The sequence below is a fragment of the Alligator mississippiensis genome, chromosome 7 (genome assembly GCF_030867095.1).
Source record: "Alligator mississippiensis isolate rAllMis1 chromosome 7, rAllMis1, whole genome shotgun sequence".
NCBI lineage: Eukaryota > Metazoa > Chordata > Crocodylia > Alligatoridae > Alligator > Alligator mississippiensis.
The window spans coordinates 4,099,108-4,124,596 of NC_081830.1; the positions used below are offsets into that span (position 1 = coordinate 4,099,108).

At 43.1% G+C, this 25,489-nt stretch overlaps 1 pseudogene; it reads left to right on the plus strand.

The window, feature by feature from the left end:
- The first annotated feature begins 352 nt into the window (after positions 1–352).
- LOC106738064 (immunoglobulin delta heavy chain-like) lies at positions 353–25,348 on the plus strand (annotated as a pseudogene).
- The last annotated feature ends 141 nt before the right edge of the window (positions 25,349–25,489 follow it).

The following is a 25,489-nucleotide window of genomic DNA, read 5'->3' on the forward strand; positions in this document are numbered from 1 at the left end:
GGACAGTCAGGGGGGGTGCAGTCAGGGAAAGCACTGCGACTGGGGCAGACTCATGATAAGGTCAGGCATGAAGTGGAGAAGGGGGATGGAGGAAAGAGAGACAAGCAGTAAGGGAGGGAGGATCAGAGAAACCACAAGAGAGGGAGAGACTCAGTTTGTGGGTTACACACACACACACACACACACACACGTGTGCGAGCATACACACACGCACAGTGGGTGCCAGGAAGAGCAAGCAAGCTTGATCACAGAGCACATGCAGTGCTGAGAACCACCAGCCCCTCGCACGGACTCCCCAGAGCGGGCCGGGTTCTGCCAACCCAGACCCTCAGCAAGACCTGGCTCTCCCGCTATGACTCTCTGGGTCCTGGCTGCACTAACCCTGACCCCCTGTGAGTGTTGCTGTCCATGCATGTCTTGACATGTACACAGCTGTGGGGATTTCTGTGGGTGGGAGCATCTCTGGGTGGGTGTGTGGGAATTGGAGTAGAGGACCCTTGAGGTTCCTTCCAACCTTTTAAATGCTGTGCATGTCTTAGTACTTGTGCGGGGAATTCTGTAGGCGCCTAATGTTGCATTGTAGCTGGGGGAGGTTTTCCCTTCCCAAATGAACCTATTTCCTTTGGACTCTTTCAGGTGCCTTTTCCCAAGTGCAATTGGTGGTATCTGGACCCGAGGTAGGGAAGGTCGCAGAGCCCCTCACGCTCACCTGCACAGTCTCCGGGGCATCTATTGCTGATGGCCGCTACTGCTGGCACTGGGTCCGGCAGCACCTAGGTAGGCAGCCAGAGTGCCTCGGGTGGATCTATCCCTATGAGGGGAACAAGACTTTTGTCCCCGTGTATGGCCGAAGCCTCACCATCTATTCAGACTCCTTCAAGAACCAGTTCTACCTGCAGTTATATTCCCTGGCAGTTGCAGACACTGCCATATACTACTGCACCCAGAACTACAAGGGACTCGATGACGCAGAACTCACAGTGACACAGGCACACAGAGGGCTATGACAAATAGGCGGTGTGTAAAACACAATCAGGGGCACTTCAGAGAATGGCAGGGAGAATCCCCTAGTGGGGAAGTGGGGGCCACAGGCAGGGCTAGACACAAGAGGTGAGGGCAACAGGGTGGGACACAAAGCCATGTGGTCAGGAACTCATCCCAAACCCACAAGAACACAAGGAATTGTGCACCCAGCCAGCACTCCTATGCATGGATCATGCCTCACACCCAGAGCACCACATGACCCCACAGGTCTCAGACCTGTCTGCTCATTCACACAGCCAGAGCCAAGTAGTCCCAGCCTCTGACTCCCTGAAGGATGGCTCCAAAGAGGACTGAGCTAGACCAGGGGTCAGCAATGTTTTTGGGCACAATGCCAAAAACACTTATAACCTTGACTTGTAAGATGTCAGTGTGCCGGAGCAGATGGCAGGGGACTGGTCCTTGTTGTGACAGTGCAGCCCCTTCCCTGCCATCCACCCTGATGCATGCGTGCTGAGCAAAATGGCTTTGCACATCGCACACTGGCACCCATGCTGGGGGTTGCTCACCCTGAGCGAGACTGGTCTCAGGGATGGCAGATGACAGAACAAGGAATAATGGTCTCAAGTTGCAGCAAGGGAAGTTTAGGCTAGATATGAGGAAAAACTGTCTCACTAGGAGGACAGCAAAGCACTGGAACAGGTTACCCAGAGAGGGTGTGGACTTTTTGGACGTTTTTAAGACCCAGCTGGACAACATCTTGGCTGGGATGATCTAGCTGGGGTTGATCATGCTTTGAGCAGGAGGCTGGACGAGATGACCTCCTGAGGTCCCTTCCAACCCTCATTTTCTATGATTCAATTTTCTCACCCCAAATGGCATCCCTGGATTTGTCTTCCAGCAAGAACTCCCCCACTCCTGCATGCAGCAGCAGACAGAGGGATCCAGGCCCCTTCTCTGCTGACCTTCACCTTCCCTTGCCCTGTGCTCCTGCCATCACAGCACTTGAGTGACATTAGAGAAAGGGAAAGAGAGAGAGAAAGAAGGGAAAGCACATACCATGTTCAGGAACAGCTGTGGTGTGACTGATGTGTGCAGATGCTTGAGGGGGATAGAGAATAGAGGAAAGAAAGGAGACAAACAGAGAGAAAGGGAGGGAGGGAAGATCACAGGAAGCCACAGAACAGAGAAGGAGACTAAGCCCATAGGTTATTGATGTGCAGAGCCCACACACATGTGGAGAGAGTGGGTGAGAAGTGGTGTGCACCAGCAAGAGGGAAACAGGAGTCATTGCCCCGAGAAACACCCATGTGGGACTGCCCAGAGCTCTCCAGGCTGAGCTGCATCATGAGCCAGACCAGGCATCACACGGCCTTTGGGTGTCCTGAAATGCTGATGTGTTTCCTTACCGCTCTGGCCCTGGCATCCTGTGAGTATTTGCATGCAGGGAGGACTCTTTCTTGAGGACATCTGGTCCATTTGCTTGGCTGTGAGTATTTCACCTTGGGGGAGAATCTGTTCATTGGATCATAGGACAGCAGGGCTGGAAAGGACCTCACATGGTTACATTCAGTCCAGTCTCTTACTCAAGGTAGGATATTCCCTGACTAAACCATCCCAGACAAAGCTCTGTCCAAGCTGCTCTTGAAGACTTCCAAGGATGGAGATTCCACAACTTCTCTAGGCAACCTATTCCAGTGCTTGACCACCACCATAGGCAGAAAGCTCCTCCTAATTTCCAACCCCAATTTCCTCTGCTGTAGCTTGAATCCATTGCTCCTAGTCCTGTCCCCTATAGCTACAGCATGCTTGTGTTTCTGTATGTGTGTGGTCTCCCCTCCCTTTGTTTCCAGACACCCTTTCTCAGCTGCAGCTGGAGGTGTTCAATGCTGGCATGAGGAAGGACTCAGAGAATCTCACACTCACCTGCAAGGTCTTCACCATTACCCTTGCTAGCATGGGCTATACCTGGCTCTGGCAACCTCCTGGGAAAGAGTTGGAGTGACATAAGGTATGGATACTATACTAGTGACTCCAGGTGCAGAATGAGCTATTCCTCTTCTTTCCAAAACCAAGCAACCATCTCTGCAGATGCTGCCAAGAACCACATCTCTCTGCAGCTGCACTCCCTGAAAACCGCACACACTGCCACATATTACCGCACTGGAAGATACCAACGGTGAGGCAGACCTAGAAACAGCTGGAACAAAAAAAGGGGGAGGGTAAAAATATTACTGGAGCCAGTTCAGAAAACTGATACTTGCAGATAGAGCAATGGAGAAATTATTGGCCATGGGGCTGAGCTGGGCTAGGCTGGCTTTTTTTTTTTATTTTTTAAGGGAGGAATTTCAGAGGGAAATTAGGAATCAATCCTAGGTTGTCAGAGGCCAGGATTTCTATGGGTGTCCTCTTTTATTGGACCAACTACATGATTGGGATAAAGTAAATACATGCTTTTGAATGCAAGACATTCTTCATCGATTGGTCCAATAAGAGAGATCACCTACAAAAATTCCTGCCTCTCACATAATTCCTGGACTACCATGGCTACATCACTCCCAGATTGTCACACATTCACCTGCCTCTCACCTTCCTATACATGGATTAACACTCATACCCCATTAAAAAGCATGCACATACCCACACTGCTCAAACTCACTTCCCTGCCCTGCCCCACCAAATTAATCCACTACCAAGTAAATCTGAAGACCCCTGCACTCCCACCTTGAAACATAGCTAGACTCCTATGGACACCCACCCATGCTGGACTAAACTAGACCCAGAAAAATGTCTACCTACAGATGCACACATGCATGCACGCACGGGCGCCTACGGACCAGTAATTCAAATCCCAAAGCAAGGAACAAGAAAAAAAGGCAGAACAAAGCACATCAGACCATACTCTAACACCTGCCCTTACCATCCAACATTTCCCTGTCAAGGAAAAGGGGAAGCAGAGCTATCTGGGGACCTGCAACCAGGATAGAGCAGCTACAGACCCTGTCATGCACAACTGTAGCAGAAATTGTGGAGAGTCACAGTGATTTAGGCACCAGGAGGACTCTAACAATATGTAGGCCTGTTGAAACACAGGTGGAGTCCACTGGAGTGGCTTGGAAATGAGAGAGAGAGAGGCAGGAAGGCCTAGGCCACAGGGTTGGGTGGGAGAATTTCTCTGTCTCTCTCCTCAAAGAGAGGGAAAATACTTCACCCATGTGGATCACCAGCCCCAATCCCCCTCCACTCCTCCACAGACCCACCCAGAGACCATCAAACCCTGCCATGCCCCCTCCTGTGGATTGACTTCTTCCCACCCAGGCCACAATGGACACCCCCTCACCTTCAAAGCCAAACCTACTGTCCAACTCCACTTTTATAAGGCAAGGCCCATGAAGACATGCCTCACAGAAGTCCTCCCTTCACTGCTCAGCTCTGATCTACCAGCCCTTGCTACCCTGGGCTTCATGCAAGTATTGCTGTGCATGAAGGCATGTCTGTGATGTTCCTTCTTCCAAACCAATGGACTATTTCCTCGCACTTACTGGCATGGTGTGGGGATCCATATCAGTGCTTGAAGGTGGCAGGATGTTGCAGGTGAACTGTTTGCACCTGCCTCCTTTGGATACTCCATCCCATGTTTCCAGGTGCTCTGTATTCAGGAAACAGATGGACAAATTGGAAAGACCTGAGGAGGGATTTGTGCCTCTGGACACAGTTTTGCATGTGAGACCTCCATACGCTTACTGGAGTGGAAGAATAATTTCCTGTGGCCTACTTATGAGGTGACACTCCTGGTATTATATCCCCATATTTATTTAGTAGATTCATATGTCATTACCTTTTTGGCAACAGTACTACCTGGTAGGTTTTGTCCATTAAATATATATCTGTGAACCAATGCCTACACATGTCTTGCATTGCATCGATTGCATCACATCATTATAATGGCATTCTGGGATATGCTAGCAGGACTGTCATCCGCTAATATAAGGAAGTAATTTTCCCACTCTTTTCTGCTCTGGTAAGACCTTCCTTGGAATACTGTGCCCTATTTTTAGCATGCAGTAAAAAAACCCCTCAAAACCCTGAAAGTATTAATTAAAAACAAATTTATATGGCTCATCTGCACATGCATGTGTGCACATATAGGCAGATCTGGGGGGTGCATTAAACCCCCCCTTTAATCCCTGTACCACCCAAACTTTAAGACCAACTGCCTGGGAGAGGCAGCCCCCTTTCTATTCAGACAGTTCATCCTCTTCTCCTTAATTCCTGCTAATCTCTCTCCACTCCATAAATGTTAATGACCCTTCTTTTAACAGTCTTGACGTTCCACTATTTATGCTAGCCTTTCTTCTCCAATTTTGCTGTCTGTTAGCCATTCCTGCTAATGTGCGTCTTCTATTTTACAGTTCTGCATTCTTAGCTCTAGCTAAAAGCTGTAAATCAGGTATGGTCATATGAACTCAGGTGCAGAAATGACTGACAATGAACTATTGATGGCACTGTCAAGAAGCTCAAGAAGGCTCAATTTTGTTTTATGAATCTGAATAAGAAACAGAAATTTAACTACCGGATTATGGGACTAATAACATAATGTCTTTTGACTGTTTTAACTATTTTTTGCCCAGTTCATTGTGTTGGGGTTTTTTAAATGTTATATATCATCTAAATTAATGTGCATCCCAATGGTTATATTTGTATAATACTACTCCTCTAGCATATTAGTGAAATATCTAGTTTCTCTTTAACTGGAGAAGTGTATGCTGCATGTGATGATGTGCCACCCCACCTGCACCTACTCTTTTCAAAATCCTAGACCCACCCTTGCATGCACACACAAACACGATCTGCATGCATGTTTGTGTGTCCATGAATGTTTTTCGCAGATCAGTAGTTAGCTCTCTACAAAAGTTCTCCGAGGTGCAGGCACATTTTACCTTGCTGTAACCCGAGAACCACACCCAGGAAATAACACATGACATAGATGGGCTGGTTGCCTTTCACCAGCTCCACTATGCAGCATTGTCCCTTGGTCTCTACCTGGGACTTCCAGGTTCTGCTCTTCCAGAAGAGGAAGCACACAGCCAAATGCTGCTATCCTGTGGTCAGAAGAGGAATAGCTTTGTCTTTTTTCTGGTTGCCTTGATATGTGGTGAATGTTTGCAGAGGAAACTCAGTGGGTATGGGTGTCTGGACAATCTGACTACCTTAAACTATCACTTTTCCATCTCTCCCTGGCTTTAAGTGACCTTTCCTTCATTCGGCTACTGGACGTTTGACCAAGCAGTGGTGAACCCATGGGAGATAGATTAACTGGTGCTATCCATGGTCCCTACACTCCTGAGACAGGATATCTCTGGCCTTGGTCCTGATTGTATTCTGGGACAGGGCAGGAGTGCACAGGGCTGGCAGGCTCCTGGGGTGGGGTACCATAAAAGGGGCTTCTTTTTATGCCCCATTACTTCATTGCTGACAGGCAATCTCCAAGGATGCTTTCAAAAACCAGTTTAATCCCCAATTGAGGTTTGTGATGAGAGGACGCACTGCCAATTATCACCAGGACAAACAACATTGGCAGGGAATAAAGCAAGGATGGGGCAGAAATATTCACAGGTTGGACTATAATTTCAGAGCCTTGAATTAGAAGAACACATACACTTTAAAGTGCTTCTCTCTCTGTAACTTCTCTTATGTTTAAGACTTGGCATAATTTACCTGGCCCTATTCACATTTCTATATTTACATATCTTATTTAGCTACACTTCATTCTGAACCCATCCTCTGTTTGCAATGTCTTATCCTGGTCCTGGAGCGCCTCCTGCCAACCTTGTGTGTCAGGGCAAGAAGAGCAGGGAGAACTATGAAAAGACCAGTCCCTGTAGATTTAGACACCACCATTATTTATTGATTGCAGCTTCCTTCTGTGGCTTCAGAGATAATACAGATAGATGTGTGGTTTTGTGGGAAGGCTCATGCAGACCCATATGCCCACAAAGTCCAAGCAGATGTCACAACGTGGGAAAGTGCTTTCTAGAGAAGTCACAGGGAGGTGGGGCAGGCTAGAGAAATACTGGTGGCAAAGAGGAAGGGTGGAAAGTGTGTTTGTGGGTAGATGCGTCTGGGGGATGACAAATCCACGGAACGTCCCAATTTACTCTTTTAAGATAGAACTAGATAAGTTTCCAAAATGGATCACATGTTGTGACTACCTGAGATAGCAAGGGATCAGACTCAAATGGTACATGAGAGAGTCACCGGAGCAGTGTCTTATGTTCTTAGGTGTCTAATATTCAAAAGCCAGCCCATCAGCAAGCCCAGTATAAAAACAACAAATGAAATAAAGAGCCAGGAAAAAGCCACAATAGCCTCCTGACTGTGCAACACATCATCATGTGACAAAGTGGAGTAGAAACCCAAAGATTTGAGCTAAATAAGAAGTCAAACTGGGCAGACAAATAGCTCCACTAAATGTACAGGCATACTTCTTAAACCCTTTAAAAAACTGCCAGTCAGGAGTGCAACCCAGGTGCTACATAGAATTGTTAAATCTTCCTGCCCCTGTAGTTATACACTTGAGTTAAATCACTGTACCTTTGAACCTGAGTGAAACAAGTTAAAACTTCCTTTGGTTTTGAGCAGACAAGGTTCCTTGGGTGGATTTGATATCTTTTATTAGACCAACCCAAATAGTTGGAGAATAGGGTTCAAAAACCCTTCATCAGGCTAAAGAAGTTTCAGCAGTTGGTGTGTGCTCTTCCTGGACTACAGATGCATATTGTTCTTACCTAGTAACACTTTGCTGGTGTGATTTGATGAAAACAACCAAATAAAAGAGGTCAGGTTAGGTTAACGCCTCTTCTACATACCCGCAACAAACACACTAGAAGACGGTCAAAACAACCAACTACTAAAGAAGACCAAAAAGGAAAGACCATGAAATGACCAGGAACCCAACAATCAAGAAAAAAGAACTGCAATGCACAGTAAACCAAACAAGCAAACAAATGACCAGATAATCAAACCAGCACACCATAAAAGCCAGAAAAACAAACAGTTATATCATGAAACAGTGAACACTTATTCAAATTATTCCAAGAAACTCAAGATAGCTAGATATCCAGCCAGTTACTCAAGCCAGCACTAATAAATCAACCCATCAACAACTTGAAGAAAGTAGTAACTCAACTTTTAACATATCCAGGCGCTGAAGAATTCTCTTGAGCCATGCCCCCCTTTTTTTCAATATGAGTCACTAAAAATAGACATAAGCATAGGCTTTTATTCTTTCTTTTTTCCTTTTTTTTTTTTTTTAAAGAATGCTGCTAGATATATAACAAAGCTCAAAGAACATAAGAACAAAGTTCCCATTGAAAGTTCATGGGATTTGGATGTGTAATTTAGTTAAGCTCCTTTCAACATGTCATTGTTACTCTCTAGAAAAACCTCTTTAATGTTTGAGTTCCAATTTGATCAAGTAATATAGCAGGACATTATTAATTGATGCTAACATTTGAGTGTTTTAATGTTATCTTAGAATATTTATTTTGTATTCTAGTTCCATATCAAGGTCAGGTCTTTGGCCAATATCAATATGCCCAATTCCCTTGGCCTGAATGGAGCTATGCTGGTTTATGCCATGTAACAATAATCCTTGACCAGAAGGGATTGCCAATGACACTGATACCACATGAGGAGATCATGTAAGTAATATCAGTGACGTGATTTTCAGTTTGCAAGCAGGGTATTTTCACAGAGCAGTCACTGACAGGCTGGATGCAGGGGAGGGGGAGAGGAACCCCATGCTTCAAATGGTGTGAGCAGATCCTACGTGGAGCTGCAGCTCAGACATCTGGGTTTTTGTAGGTTCATTTATCACTGTGCATAATGTGTACCAGCCACTGTGGCAGCTGGGGTGACGCCTGCTCTGCTCAGACACTTCTTTCTCCTCTCCCCTTTTCTGGGCACTTTCACTTGCAAACATGAGTTCAGCCCACAGATGAGTCTCTCTGCTCCAGAACTGCATCTCCATTTTCCCCAGTGATAATTTGGATCCACCCCTCTCCCAGAGATGTCTAAATGCTCTAGCCAGTATCTCCAGCTTCAGGGCCAAAGAAGAGAAATTCTTCCCCCCCTCAAGTCCTCTCTGCTTTATCTTACCATCTCTGTGGACCAATGCCAACAACTTGACTGTCACTTAGGCCTATAAATTTGGGCATCACCATTGACTCTGACATCTCTTACATGTTTCTGATATGCAGAGTGTTTAAAATTTGCTGGTTCTTTCTGCACGACATCTCTTAGGGCAGGGAGAGATGACACATTCAGACCACTGCAAATAGCAGTACACCAATATAAGAGGAATAGCGGACAGACAACAACCCCCTACACCAGAGTAGCTTCAGCCAACCCAGCATAGAATTGTCCCTAAAAGAATTGGGGGTAAAATGACAAACTGGTATAATTTGCACTATGGCATCTGTCCACATCCATCCTTGGTCACTAGACTGTGTGGCCAGCTTGTTTGCTTCTTAAGATAGCTTCCTGCTGTCTCCCACATGGGGGAAGCTCCTCATGGTCTCCCTTCCAACTCCTCCTTCAGTCTCTCTTTTGCTGTGATGCCAAGAGGGCAAGAAAGAACTTGACAAGGACCAAGCTGAGAGGTGCTGAGACTCTTGCTCATCCTGCTGATGAGTGCTTTCCTATAGCTCCTTGCATATGACTGCAAACCCACCTGCATTCCTCTGTTCTCCCTTGTCTGATGCTTGGGTGGCAAGCTCTCTGGCATAGAGACTCTTCCTGTTCTGCATTTGTACACCCCCTTTAGCATGATGTGGCCTTGGTTCATGATTGGGACTCTCAGCTGATGCGGATAAGAACAGCTACAATGGAAGCTGTTTGACTAGTCTAAACCACATACAGGGATAAATATGTGCACAATTTCTTCTACTCATCATTGAGGCAGCATTACCAGTCCAGGAGCAGAAGGTTTAATGACCAGGGTTAAATTAATCTAGTGCACAGTTCCTTCTTTCACACTGCAATGGCTTTATAAACAAAGCTTTCCCCACATCCAGAACAGTGTTGTCAGCAGCAAATTTGAATCGGAAAACACAAACAAACCCAAACCCCTCTAACCTCTCCATGCACACACACAAAGCCCAAATCCCTCCAGAGAACCATGCACACACAAAATGCCAAGCCCCAAAACACACAACTGTGGGTTTCCTGGAGACAAAGGTAGGGAATACAGTATAAGAAGTAGCAAGAAGGCACCAGAAAATTATTACTAGCTTTTGAGACAAGGTTAAAACAATCATAAGATAAAATAAGGTGAGGACCATAGGGGTGAAACAACATGGTGCATTAGCTGAACAAGAGAAGCCAGCACAACTATTAAGGTGTTGCAAAATGTGCTAATGAATTTATAGCAGGTTTCGTGCACAAAGCTAACATAGCAATGTGAGGAGTGGGAGTCAACTCCCTACCAGTCTATGCTGATCACATCTGGCATTAAAGGAGCCATCCACAGAGCTTGTTTTCCTGCATGTCAAGATCTTGGCATAGTGACTATTAATGAAAAGCAAGAAAGCCTCAGAAACAACCTCATTCAAACCTACCCCAGACCAATGTTCTCAGAGTCAAAGAAGAAATAAAAGCAGAAAAGTCCCTGACATTGCAGAAGGACTTGGCTAAATAGCTTAGAAGGTGCTAGGGGTACCTGAAAACCACTGGCATTTACTAATGGTTCAAGTTCATTAGGGGGTGGCTTTGAAACCTCCACTGGCATGTCTACATGCTTTTGAATTTAGACCTCCCCACTTCCAATGTTTTGGGGTTTGTTGTTTTTTTTACTATTGTTGTGATGGCTTTTCTCCCTCCATCTGAAGAATGTCTTGCATTTAAAATCTTGTCTAAATCTATCCCAACTATACAGTTCATCTAGTAGAAGAAATCCTTGCCTTTTGCATATTTTCCTTAGGATAATTTAAAAGAATTAATCCAATCTTCACACTGTAATGGTATGGAAAGAGGCCCTGCAGAGTAATCACTTTCATTGGAAAATGCTTGTGGGAAGTCACGTGGGCTGTACACACACAAACACTACAAGGAGCTCTGCCCTACTCATTAAGGAAGGGAGAGAGAGGGAGAAAGTTTTTGTAAAGCAGTGTATCACTGTGATGGGACTACCACGGTGACACAAACCCCACAGAGACCTGTACAAAAACCTGCATGTACGAGAAGGTTCCTTGGAGGGGAAGCAAAGAAAAGACAAACCCACAAACTCTCACACACATACAGAAAACAACTCCTGAGGCTGACATTTCAGAAGAAACTGCTGCTGCATGAACATCTCTTTTCTTCCCTATTGCTATTTCAAAGAAGCATAGAAATGAGGGTTGGAAGGGACCTCAGGAGGTCACATCTAGTGCAACCCCCTGCTCAAAGCGGGGCCATCCCCAACTAGATCATCCCAGTCAGGGCTTTATCTAGCCAGGTTTTGAAAACCTCCAAGGCTGGAGCTTCCACCACCTCTCTGGGTAGTCTGTTCCAGCATTTTACTACCTTCTAGTGAGAAAAGTCTTCCTAATATCTAAGCTAAACTTCCCTTGCTGCAGACTGGAGACCGTTGCTCCTTGTTCTGTCATCTGCCACCATTGAGAACAGTCCAGCTCCATCCTTTTTTGAACCCCCTTTCAGGTAGTTGATGCTGCTATTAAGTCTCTTCTCAGTCTCCTCTTCTCTAGACTAATTAAGCCCTGTTCTCTCAGAAGTCATGTTGCCCAGCCCCGTCACCATTTTTGCTGCCCTTTCTCCAAATTGTCTAAATCCTTTCTGTAGTGGGGGACCCAAAATGGAAGACAGTACTCCAGATGTGGCCTCACCAGTGCTGAATACAGGGGGATAATCACTCCCCTTGATCTGCTGGCAATACACCTACCAATGCAGCCCAGGATGCCATTAGCCTTCTTGACAACAAGGGCCCACAGTTGGCTCCTATCCATTTTATTGTCCACTGTAACCCCCAGGTCCTTTTCTGCAGTGCTGCAGCCCAGCCAGTCAGCCCCCAGCCTGGACTGGTGCATGGGACTGTTCTGACACCTTGTATGTGTCCTTGTTGAACCTCATGAGATTTCTTTTGGCCCAATCCTCCAGTTTGTCTAGGTCACTCTGAATCCTAACCCTACCCTCCAGGTTATCTACTACTTCCCCCCATCTTGGTGTCATTGTAGCAAAACCCCCAGTTTTTTGTTTTTTTCTTTTAAAATGCATTCCCTCCCTTTCCCCAACTATTTCTGACTTTGTTTCCCTCTCTCTATTCCCTATAGATAAGTATAAGTAAGCCAAGATGTAGGATTAGCTTTAACATTTTATTTTAGGTAGTAAATTTTATTTCTCTCCCCTCTGCAAATAACTGCCCTCTATTTTGATATAGATAGCCACTGTTTTATAAGTGATAATTATTATATTTGTATTGATTTTTTTTCTTTTTTACTGTTTTTATATTGTGTGATTACAGTTTTAGGCCTATATATGTAAGTTAGCATAAGTCATGTCAAGTTTCCATCCTATCCCCATGCCTGGTTGTGTAACCTATGACTCATACTACCCCTCCTATATAACTTGGTTCCCGAATGAATGGGGATGAATGAGGGTGCCTCATAGCTCCCTCTAAATGACCGAACCATCAACACCAATACCTGAACCAATGACCCAGCCTTTGGAACCACCCTCAGCATTCAAGAAACAAAAGACGAGGCAACCCACCATTGTGCCAAGGCTGCGCATGCTCAGTAGGAACACCTGGAACCCTCTGGGACAGGACTGACCTTGCCTGGACAGGCCCTCTCCATAGGAGATCAGAGGTAGTCTGCCCCATAAAAAGGGGTAGTGAAGACTGACTCCTTGGGACACCCTCTCCATCTGGACCAGCACTATGCCACAACACCTATCCACTCAGAGGCCCTGTCGGCAACCCCCTTCTGGACAACACCTGCTGAACAAAGACCCCTTTCCAGCCCGGATAGGTAGCTATCACCCCCACCCTCTCTTCAACCAAGGACTTGGACTCTGCTTCTCTCCCCCACCTGGACTCCAATCCTTCCACTGAGTCTCTTTCTCCTGCTGCCATTGCGTGTGTGTGTGTGTGTGTGTGTGTGTGTGTGTGTGTGTGTGTGTGTGTGTGTACGTACCAATAACCTCATGGGGCTCCCACCGGTAATTGGGTATTTCTGTCTTTGATAGATTCCCGGTGTGCATTCACTCTGGTGCGCAGTTGTTGTTTGGTCTCTCCTACATATTTTCCATCAGGGCATTTGGTGCATTGGATGAGGTATACTACATTTCTGGAGGTGCAGCTGTAAGATGCAGGGATGCTGACGGCTCTCTTGTGGGGTGTAGTCATAGTGGGGGTGGCGGAGATGTGTTGGCAGGTTTTGCATTTCTTGTCCTGGCATGGTCTGAATCCTTTTGATGTGTTCTGGGCTTGAGGAAGTTGGCTTCTGGTGATGAGGTTGGCAAGGTTCGGTGCTTGTTTGAAGGCTAGGATGGGTGGCTCTGGGAAGATCTTTTTAAGAATAGGGTCTCTTTCGAGTATGGGTTGCAGTTGTTTGAGGATTTTTCGTACAGGTTCAAGGGAGGGGTGATGCGTCATAAACAGCGGTGTGCGATTTGTGTGCATGTGTGTGTGGGGGGGGTTCTGTACTGCAGCAGTTCTTCACGTGGTATCCAGGTGGCTCTTTCAAACATGCGATCTACCTCTCTGGAGGAGTGTCCTTGTTGGGTGAAAGCCTTTTTAAGATTGGTGAGGTGGTGATCCCGGGTGTTCTCTTCAGTGCAAATGCGGTGGTATCTGAGGGCTTGTCTGTATATCACAGCTTTTTTGGTGTGTTTGGGGTGATTGCTGGTTCTGTGCAGATATGCATGTTGGTCTGTGGGTTTCTTGTATAACATGGCCTGTATTTTATCATTCTGGATACTGATCATCATGTCTAAAAAGGAGATGTTGGTGCTGGAGTATTTTAGAGAAAGTCGGATGGAGGGATGGTGATTGTTGAATTTCTAATGTAACTCAATCAGAGATTGCAGGTTTTCAGTCCAAATGATGAAGATGTCATCGATATATCTTAAGTAGAGCAAGGGTTTGATGGTGCCATTCTTGAGGAAGTCTTCTTCTAAGTGGCTTATAAAAAGGTTGGCATACTGTGGGGCCATTTTAGTGCCCATAGCTGTTCCCATCATCTGGAGGAAGTGTTGATTATTAAGTGACATTCTTGTTAATATATCCCAGATGCTGTTAGCTTTCTTTGTAACTATGTTACACTGCTTGCTCTTATTCAACCTGTGCTCTGCTATAACTCTTTCACCCCCCCACCCCCGCAGCCAAGCGTGTCATCCCCCGATTTGTCCCTGCATTATCCCTCATCTTCATGCCATAGTGTGAAAAAGAAGCAGTAATCACACAGAAGTAGGACTTGAAGGGATCTTATGAGGTCTAATCTACCCCCCTGCTCAAGCCAGGACCATCACTGACTAAACCATCCCAGCCAAGTGTCTGCCAACCTGCTCTTGGAAATTTCTAGGGATGGAGATTCCCCCCACTACTTTTCTAGGGAGCCCCTTCCAATGTTTGACCACCTGCATAGTCAGAAAGGTCCTCCTAATTTCCAAACTAGATTTTGTCTGCTGCAGTTTGAAGCCATTGATCGTAGTCCTGCTCCTACAATCACTGAGAAAAGCCCATCTCCATCCTCCCTGTAATTGCCCTTTAGGTCTGAAGTATGTTACCAAATCCCTCAATCTTTTCTTCATATTAAAAAACCCTATTTCTTTCATCCTTTCCTCATAAGTCATGCTTCCCAGGCCCCTAATCACATTGGTTGCTCTCCACTGGACTCTTTCCAATATGGCCACATCTTTCTTAAAGTCCAGTGCCCAAAATTGGACAGATTACTCCAGGTGAGGCCTCATTAGTGCTGATCGGAGCAGAAGCAGCACTTCCCTTGATCTGCAAGTGACACTCTTGTTAATGCAAAATCAGGATGCTGCTTGATGGTTGGTTCAACCATCTGTCTTTTTATTTCTTGTTTTGCAAGACCTCATTGTTGGATCATATTCAGCTTATGGTCCACTGTAGCCCTCAGGTCCTTCTCCGTCACTCCCCAGTTAGTATTTGTACATTCAATTATTGAGTCTCAGGTGCAGACTTTGCACTTGTCCTTGTTGAACTTCATCTGATAAAGAAGCACTCCGCTTCCTGGAAAAGTTCTTGCTCAGTCACGTGGCTGAATGCTGTGTTATGGTAAGAAGGGAAGAGAGGGTTTTTGTAATGAAGTGTGTCACTGTGTTGGGGGGATATACCACAGTGATACAAATACCATAAGAACTTGTACAAAAACTTGCAGATTCAAGAAGATCAATATTTCCTTGGGGGAAAAAAAAAAAAAAAATCAAACAAATGCAGACTTTATATTTTTTAGAAGGAACAGTTGCACCTTTTTGCATTCCTTTTCTCTCTGCTTTCATTTAACCCGAAAGAAGGATTTTGAGAAATAACCTGGGGGGCCAAGAGGAAGGCTTTGATCAGACGCATTTTTATGGAATAAAGTCTTTGAAACATTTCAGCTGTGGAAGTATATACATGCCTCTGTTTTCTGGAGGGCAAGAGTCACTCTACAGACTTCATTGCGTTGGACAATGCATACTGTTGGGATAATGGTCCAGATTTTGGTCCTTTGCCTTTATTTATCCACTGAGTGCTGATGGAGATGTTGGTTTTATCTGGGTGCACACAGTATGGGATTCAAATCAGCTCATCTTTGCAAGTGGGACCTGTTTCCAAGTGGAAGCAAGTAAGTACAAGGTCTGTATATTTTTAAGTACAATCAAAATAAAGGGTGGGTGCATGTGTGTGTGCATGTGTTTCAGGGGCATGGTTCCATAGTGAGAATTTTCTGGTATCTAGGATCTTTGAAAATTTTCGTTTCAGCTAAGACCTAGGGATGGGTCTTTATCTGGCACAGGGCAACATAAATTCATTGGGATAAATGGGCTGTTTTCAGCTGTATAAACTGGCATCTGGACATTGGACCCCAAGCACCAGGTGCCCCAGCGAAGTCAGGGGAGCTAAGATGATTTATTCTGATGCAAGATCACAGCATTTGGATCAGCTTTGGTGTAGGACTCCTCAGCTCCATTTAGCTTGGATGGACTGGCATTGTTTTACAATCAGGTCTGAGGGGAAGGCAGGTAGCTTAGGAGAAGTTTTGATATGGGCCCCTAGCTCTGCAAGCATGCAGCTCTGACTTTGGGGAACGGCACTAAGCTAACAGTGTTACCAGGTAAATCCTTATATCCACATAATAAGCATAAATCATTTTTCTGGGACCCTGAAAATAAAATGGGTTATTAACCTTGGGCTAAAATTGTCTAGGCTCCCTAAGAGATTTGTGGTAAGCAGGGTTTCCAAATGTTGTACACATCAGAAATGTCTAAATGACTTAGATTAAGACTCCCTAGGCATGAACAGGCTTTGGATGTCCAGATCAATTCTTGCCTTTGGGCAGGAGATGGGACTAGATTTATCTCCACGGTCCCTTAACAGACCTATTGCTCTGGGATGCTGTGATTTTGAAGACTGCAGCCCTAAAATCTAAGCATTAAAAACAGATTCAACTTTTCAGAAGATGGGATTGGTAGATGGGCTGTACCTATGAAAGAAAAGTGATGCTTGGATCCTGCCTTTCTTTGTCACTGGAAAAGTAGAGAAACTTTGGGGTTTTTTTAAAGAACTAAAACTGTAACAGAGAGATCTCACCATGGTTCAGAGACTCCGTTTGTGCAGTTCCAGATCTCAAATGGAGGAAGGTAGAATATAATAGTATTTGTAGGGACCCTTTTAATGGTGCTGCTACATGGCCCTTCATATTTGGGAAAGGTACTGTGCTGACAGTTGAGCCACGTAAGTATTTCAGAGTTATACGTGCGAGATTTTTATGGAGTGGTTGCACAGTCAGAAAATATTGATTTAATTGTTCTAAAACATCCTGCTCTGCTCAGAAAATGACAGCAGAGGAAATCTTTCCATGTGATGGGTAAAATGTTTCAAATAACTTAGAAATCTGAAATCCCATTTTCAAAACCCAGGCACCCAGGAGATTTTCAAAATATACCGCAAGATCTAGATCTGATTTTTTAAGAGCCCAAATACCTTTTAAATTTTGCACTCCAAATCCTATTGCTTTCAATTGATATAAGGTACCTAGATGCTTTTAAAAGTTGGCCCAGATGTCTGCCCCCTACATATCTTTGAAAATCTGATGATAAGCATTTATATATCAGTACTGAAGATGGGAAAGTTGCCTTTTTTTTTTTTTTTTAAAGAGTAAGTAAGTGACCTGTTATGACAATCCTCACTTTCTTGGCTGTTGTTTCTATCTGAAGAAGTGTCCAACTCTTTGTAAAAATGCTTTAAAAAGAATCTTAAAATCTCAGCCCCTTGTGGCAATGAGTTTCAGAGGTAATTAAACCTTCCATCCTTATGGGAAAGAAATAAAATTAAGTCTTCCATATGGATATACATTTTAGGAGCAGGCAGTTGTACCATCACTGACAGAAAAACAGGAGAGGTAAACAGCAGCAATGCTTATACCCTAGCTGGTGTAATTCAATCTAACTACCCATTGCAGTGAAGTATTCTTGGTCTGCATTACCTAAGTTATTTGTCCCAGTGTAACTAAAGAGAACTGCAGACATGCAGGTCATTTGAGTTTATGGCATCTTGGACTGCACAAATTCCAGATTTGTTTGACGAGGCCTAGATTTCATCTGTTGTACTGTTCTGTCAACCTAAAATCTATGAGTCTGTGCATCTGCCATTGCCTTCTTCAGACCTTATATTAATCTTTTCAGTTCTTTGGATTCTGCATCAATTACTTCACCTTTCCTACTTCTTTGCCAGGAGCATCATATAGTGGAATTAAATGCAAAGTAACTAGATTACCATTTCCAAAGCTGTACAATGAATTGGAGATAAACTTCTCAAAAGTGAAAGCCAATGAGTCTTAAGCTTCTAAGTCATTTAGACATTTCTGATGTATGTAACATTTGGAAACCCTGCTTACAACAAAATATTGAACTTTGGTGTCCAAATCTCCTAAAAAGCTTGAAAAAGCTCAGCCTTACCTAATTTCTAACCTCTGAATACTTCATATAGAAGATATTCAAGAGCTTCTCAAGAAGTTAATAGCCTATGCATCTAAGTTCCCTGAAACACTTTGAAAACCTCTGCTCATACATCACTTAAAATATCCAGACACTCAGTTGTATTTAATATAGTTTGGCTTTTGCTGGGTTTTTTTTCCCCAATGGGGTGAATGAAGGGATAGCTAAATGCAGGGGAAACTCTTTGTAAGTTTTGTCTATACTGTGTGAGCTTTTGCATTTAAAAAGTCCTCATTTCTCATTGATTTTTTTTCTTTGAAAGCACCATTACAATTATACTTTGGAATATATGAACAGTTGAATTCATTAGTGGGCTAGAAAACAGGGCTAACAAATTTTTTTTTTTTTGGGGGGGGGGGGTCTTGCTAAATTAATGTTATGTAAATATACAGGTATACATATGTATTTACATACATAGAGAAAATTCTCTGCCAATGTAACTACACTGGAGTCAGGTGAGCCATACCCACAGTTGGCCTAGATCAACATGCTTTGCTGGAAACAACAGGGACACATTTCCCTACCTCAATGCAGTCAACCCAACACCATCAGCATAGACCAATATCCCAACTGGTGTAAATCAACCTGCTGAATTGGAACCTATGGGCCTGGCCCTCAATGTCAACCCATAGTCAGGGTGGGCCTGATCCCCAGAGAACATAATCCAGCACAGCTCCTCTTACTGAAAATAAAGTTACACCAGCTTACGTCATTCCATGGGAACTGTCCCAGCGCATACAATCTGGAGTGCCACTCAGACCTTTGATGGGACATAAAAGCCTGCATGGCGTACTCTGATAACAGAACAGCATGGTTTTGAAGGCCTCTTGCAAGGCTGAGTCAGTGCAGGTAGAAAGGAAACAAGGAAGGACTCTCTAAGCAAACTGTTTTTGTAACGCTGGCTGCAACAGTGCTACAGCTCCACTCATATTCGGCAAAGGGACTCGGCTAACAGTGGAACCAAGTAAGTATTTTTCATGGCTTAAATTTTGCGGAGGGGGTAATACGTGCACATAATGGCGACTTGTTTTCAGTGCACGAATCCTGATACCCAACTAAAACTGACTACCCTCAGGAACCACCACATTATTCAGAGGGTAGGTAGGGGTAGGAACTGCAGTTTCAGAAGCTGTTCCTTGCAAGTAACTTAAAATACCAAAGGGATGCCCAAAATACCTGGTATTGGGGAGATTCTGCTTTCAGGCTGATGCTTTTAAAGATGCCTAATCCATTTGGATACTGCATGCCTACCTGTTTTCATGGTGCCTTGGCTCCCTAGCTTTTCAGGCAGCTTGAAACTTCATCCTGGAGTTGTATTTTTGCAAAAAAAAGGTTTTAGAAGGGCATAGGATACCAAGGGGTTTTTTTTGGGGGGGGGGGGGGTTTAAACTCAGCCCTGTTACTCCACTGAGAGCTAAAAGTAGTGAAATTTCCATTTTCCTTTTTGCTCGGGGAAGAATCCACTTACTTGAGTGGGAAACAAGAGAGCAGTTCCTTTGAAAGATGTCTGTATGAGCAGGTGGGTGGCTTGGGGATGAGAAAATGCAAATGTTAGTAGCTCAGTATGGTTCACTATAGGAAAAGTTTTGCTTTGCTGCACTGAGAAGGCAAAATCTGCACAGGAGAGAAATTCACACACAGAACTGACATTTAGTGTGAAAGTCTATGAGCATTTGCCATTCAAATCCTTCAGATCCCCTTGAAAATGCCAGCTTTCAGGGAAGATCCTGATATTCTCATGTTCGTTGACACCTTATTCCACAAAAAGTTTCATGGTATCCAACAGGACTACACCCAGACTCAAATGCTATTCTATGGAAGATTATCAGAATCAAGCTCTTGAATTTCAAAAGTGAAGCCCAAAATTGATATATCTGAGGCTATTTTCCAATCAGAATTCATTTGGAAGGGTTTTTCATATTGGGTGCTTATTGCAGATGCTCTAATATTTGTGGGGGGAGGGGGAACCCCACAATTTGGTTAGGGGAACTAAATAAGTATTTTGCATATAGCTCCCCACCATGCTGCTTTCTTTTTATTCCTCACCTCTTTTTTTTCCTCAGAATTAAAGTTAATGTTCTCTTTCAAAACCACAGGCCACCTTTGTCAAAATATTTTCCATGAATATTTATTTTTACCTTTCTGAAAATGTTCATTTCTGGAATATTTTCAAATTACAAACCTGTCATTTAAAAAAAAAAAATGCAATCTTTGTTGAAACGTACATCAAAATGTTTCCATTTCCTTAAAATTGCCCTTTTGGTGAGACATTACTGTAGCCATTTTGATAACATAACTGGCAAACACTTTGATAAGCACCTCAGGAAGAAAACTACATACAGACCTTGGCATGAGTATACTTCCAAATTCAGCAAGAAAGGGAGTAATCTTGAAAACATGTTCTTATTTTTTTCAGTCAGTATTATGGAGGCTGAGCAGTGATTACAGATACCAAAATGCTCACACTCAAGTGGTGTAAGAGCCATCCTATCAATTCCTAAAACAAAAGCTATTCAGTTATATGATTTGTGATAAAGTAATATATTCCTAGAGGGAATGGCTTCCATTTCTGGAGTTTTTGGTTAAACCCGGTAAAGGAGAGCCATGTTCCATTTTTTATATCAGTGGGTTTCAACCTGGAGTCCACTATCTGCTAGGGGTCCACTGACCATGTCAAAGGGGTCCACAAAAGATGACTATGATCAAGCAAAAGTATGCGAATACCCACACTTACAATTCAAAGGGGTCCAACACCTCCATTCAAAATTTTTTAGGGGTCCGCACATGAAAATAGGTTGAAAACCACTCTTCTATATTTGATTTAATCCTTTCCATTTCAAAATGTAAAATGGATCTTAACCTCTCCATTGTATTTGTGCCATTTGACTTCTTCTGAAGTAACTCTCGTAAACAGTCTCTTGAGTTACGTGCTTGGCAATATTGCATTGTGCATGGGGAACACAAGATTTACTTTTTGGAAGAGGCACCAAGCTTTCCGTTGAGCACAGTAAGTAGCCTCTTCATCACATTTCCAATGGTCGTACTCTTCACTGGACAAGATTTTCAGTCATGGGCCAGTGAAGCAATGCTGCATTAAATCAGGTGGGGAGAGGGGCTCTTGCTCACTTTTCATACTGCATAAATGCCTGGGTATGAAGGTCTAAATATTCTCCCCACCCATCATAAGCCAGGAGTTACCCCATTAAAATTAATTAATTTTCCAGTCTTAAGTGTGGGGAGAAGCAGGATTATACAACTTGCATATGGAAAGTGCTTTGAAAAACCCATCCAAAGTGCTAGTTCAACTATTATAATTCTTAATAGAACTGGAAATGTCTCCATAGACTTGGACAGCTCTAGGTTAAGGGATAGTTTTTACTGCTCTTCAAAAGAGTGGTCTCTTTTCTCCATAGATAATCCCATCGGTTTCAGTGGCATTGTTTGTACTGCAACAAATTAATGCAACAGAGCCGATTCCTTCAGTTTAACTCTCTTTCCTGCCGTTATTGCCATGGTTATGACTTTTGGCCACATCAGAAAAAGATCAGAAGTATGAGAAACTTTCCTTCCCGCACACTGATAAATTCACAATTTCAGGTGCCAAGTGAATGCGAATACAGAATGTAATCGCTCTTTTGAGTTTCTTCCTTCCTGTGTCTTAAGAGGAATTTGTTATTTTAGCACCTCTGTGTTATTACTCACAGGAGAGAGAATTCATACAAATAAAGCAAAACCTTATCCTGCTAAGAACTAAGGACATAAAAATATTGGCATCATTGCTAATATCCAATCTTGAGATTTGAGCAATTCCAAATTTCCTTGCTCCTTTAGGCTCCTATGCAAATCCCAGCCTTATCTCCCATATTCCCTTTTAGGTTTCTATCCCCTCGTTTTCTTTTTCTTCTGCTATCTCTTGCTACTATTTTCCGGCTCTATGAACAATTATAGTTAGGATCTGTATAAATTATAGACTATGCCCAATTATAGTTAGGATCTGTATAAATTATTGGACTAAGCCCAATTACCTTTTACTTCTCTCCCACCTACTGAAGGGCTTAATACAAAATTACAAATGTAACCATCCAGATTCCTTTTTCAGAAAGTGACCCTAAGGAACCATCTGTCCTTCTAATGAAATCGAAAGCGTCATCTGACCACCGAGTCAAAGCTGCATGTCTAGCGAAGGATTTCTACCCCAAGAACGTTACGTTCCACTTTGGCGTTTCCCATGAAGTTGTATATGAACAAAAGGATCCTGTTCTCTCTGCTAATGGGAAATACAGCGCAATCAAAGTGGCTGAGTTCAATGAAAATGAGGAGGTGGACTGCTCCGTTCAACACACTGAGAAGAACTTTACTGCACAGTCGTCACAGCCAGGTATGGATTTATGGTCCATAATGTGAATTTTCAAATCATTTCCAGATGCATTTTAGTTGTGGTTGTTAAGGATTTTTTCTATTTGGACATTTAATGGGTGTAAAAGGCCTGATCTGCAAAAGGCAAGGATTTCTCAGGGTAATGCACCTTCTTTTGGCCCACCTGTATAGCTGCGATAGAATTGGACAAGTTTTTGAATGCAAGAAATTTTTATTTTAACCAGAACCAGTCAAGCACACACAGTGGGGGGAAAAAAAAAATACATGTTGCCACTGAAAGATGAAGACAGGTGCCTAGAGGTACATTCAGGAAGAACACTTAAGTGTCCTCTTTCCTTAGCTACTTGCTGCATTTTAAGATAGTTATGTTTCTGAATTTGTCTCTGTGATTAAAGATTTTGAACAGACTCTTTATATATTGAAAAATGGGTTCTTCAGAGAATGAAAATTTCCCCATTCCCCCCTCAATTTAATTGTCATGGAAAATACGACATTTTAATTACCATTTTTATGGAACACTTTCTTGAAACTGTCTAATTAAAATTCTAACAACAATTTTCAAATTTATCTAAAATGAAGTGTTCAGCCAATAATGGATTTTAACTATTCAGATGATATTTTGACCATTATTTTAAACCAAAAAATAGTAATTATTAACAAATAAATATGTGAGGCATGAAACCCACTTTAAATGTTCTTTTTTGGGGCAAAGTTATCTTCTCACTTTTCATGGAATTTGAATAGAAAAACCTGAGCCACAATCCAGTATTTTCACAGAGAAATGTATTTGGATGCTGCATTTCCATTAGTTTCAATGAGAAGCTGGGATCCAAATTTATTGGGCACCATTGAAAACCTCAGCCTTGAGGCAGGATTCAGGGCTACATTTTTCCATTGGCAATATAGTAAAAATGGTGATGGGATTTATGGTGAAAATACTGTTTCAGACAATGAATAAGAGCCAGCTGAACATTTTTGCTCCGATTTTGGTTTCTTACCAACCAAGACTTTTTTTGTGAATAGCATCCTCTCTCTTTGATTTTTGCTACTGGGAAGTCAAAGTTTTAGGCTGAAAATATTATTTTTGCAGGTTTTAAATTATTTATTTATTGCCAGAAGTGCTTGGTAAAAAAACAGAACAAAACAGAAAACAGACCAAACCAAACAAAAAACCAACCACCGAAGAAAACTAACCTTTGGCTAAAATCATGTTGTTGTTTTGCTGTTGCTATTTTGGATTCTCTCAATGACAAATTAACGTTCTCCATGGAAAACTAAGCCATTTTTTGAACAGCCTCAAAATTAATTTCCGCGTGATCTTTAGATTCACGAATGGGGGAAAAAAATAGATATTCTTATGTTTAGTTTTATCATTTTTAATACTGATATAATAATCAGTTTTCTATCTTCCTACAGCTGGAAGTGCATCCATGCCCGCAACAACGACAAAATTGTGTGATGTTTCAAACGCCACTGCTGAAGGTTTGTTACCAAAACCCAAATAAAATAGAAGGCTTGGGAAAGGCTTTGGTTTTGAGGTCATTTGCCAATGCAATTCCTTGGTTGCAGAATAACTGTTTTAAATACTGACAATACACTGGTGGTCTGCAGTTCTTCTTTCAGTCCCTTTTGCTACCAACAGTAATTATACTGATGATAAATACGAGATGGACAACTAGGAGTTCCTAATCTCAACACGAATAATATCCTGTTCGTCTACATTTGCCTAAAAAGCCTTCGTCTCTCTCTGTGCATAATATCCTGTTCATCTACATTTGCCTAAAAAGCCTTCATCTCCCTTTGTGCGCCCTCCACCCAGCTTGCATTACACACACAGACAATTGTATAGATGCATCTTTTATTTTCCACTGACATAAATCATAGAAAAGTAGGGCTGGAAGGAACCCCAGGAGGTCATAGCTAGGCCTCCTCCCTGACTAAGCCAGCCCAGACAAATGTCTGCCTAACCTTCAGGGGTGTAGGTTGTAGCCATGCTGGTCTAAGGACATAGGCAGACAAGGTTCTTTAGGTGAATCTGGTATCTTTTATTAGACCAACTTAAATAGTTGGAAAAAAAAAAATTTCCTCCCCAACTATTTAAGTTGCTTTAATAGAATATATTGGATGCACCCAAAGAACCTTGTCTGCCTATGTTTAACCTTCAAAATTTCCAAGGATGGAGAGTTACAACCCCTCTAGATGATCTGCTGCAGTGCTTAACCACCCCTGAAGTGACAAAGTTCTTCCTAATATTCAATCTAACTTTCTCTTGCTGTATTTTAAGACCATTATTCCTTTTACCCCCCCTCGTGGCTGCAGAGAATAAATCTCCATCCTCTTTATAACCACCCTGCAGTCTTCTCTTCTCCAAATTAAATCATTCCAATTTTTTCAGCTCCACCTTGTGAGTCATGTTTCCAGACCTCTAGCCATTTCTGTTGCTTTTTGATTGACTCTTAAATTATTCAGACAAGGTTCCTTGGGTGAATTTGGTATCTTTTATTACACCAAATTATTAGAATAAATTATGCATGCTTTTTTGAGAGAAATGCAGTTCCTAAAACTGGATGCAGCACCCCAGGCAAGGCCTCACTAGGCGCTATCCTGACCATGCTACCATTTTCTTTCTGTTTTGTCCACAGAAGAAAACCCAGAGACAGTGAACATGCTGCCCCTGACTGTGCTGGGCCTGAGATTCCTGTTTGCGAAAAGCATCGCCTTCAACACACTCATGACGATCAAGTTGTTTGTCTTCTGAAGTAGGTAGGTAGGAATTAATACCCTAGTGAGGTGTGGCTCCCATAGGATGAGGCTTATTGTCTAGGGCTTTCTAAGTACTCTGTGGGTGTTTTGGGGGAGACGACAAAATGTGCTTGGGAGTCTCTGGGAATTGGACACCTCACTCCCT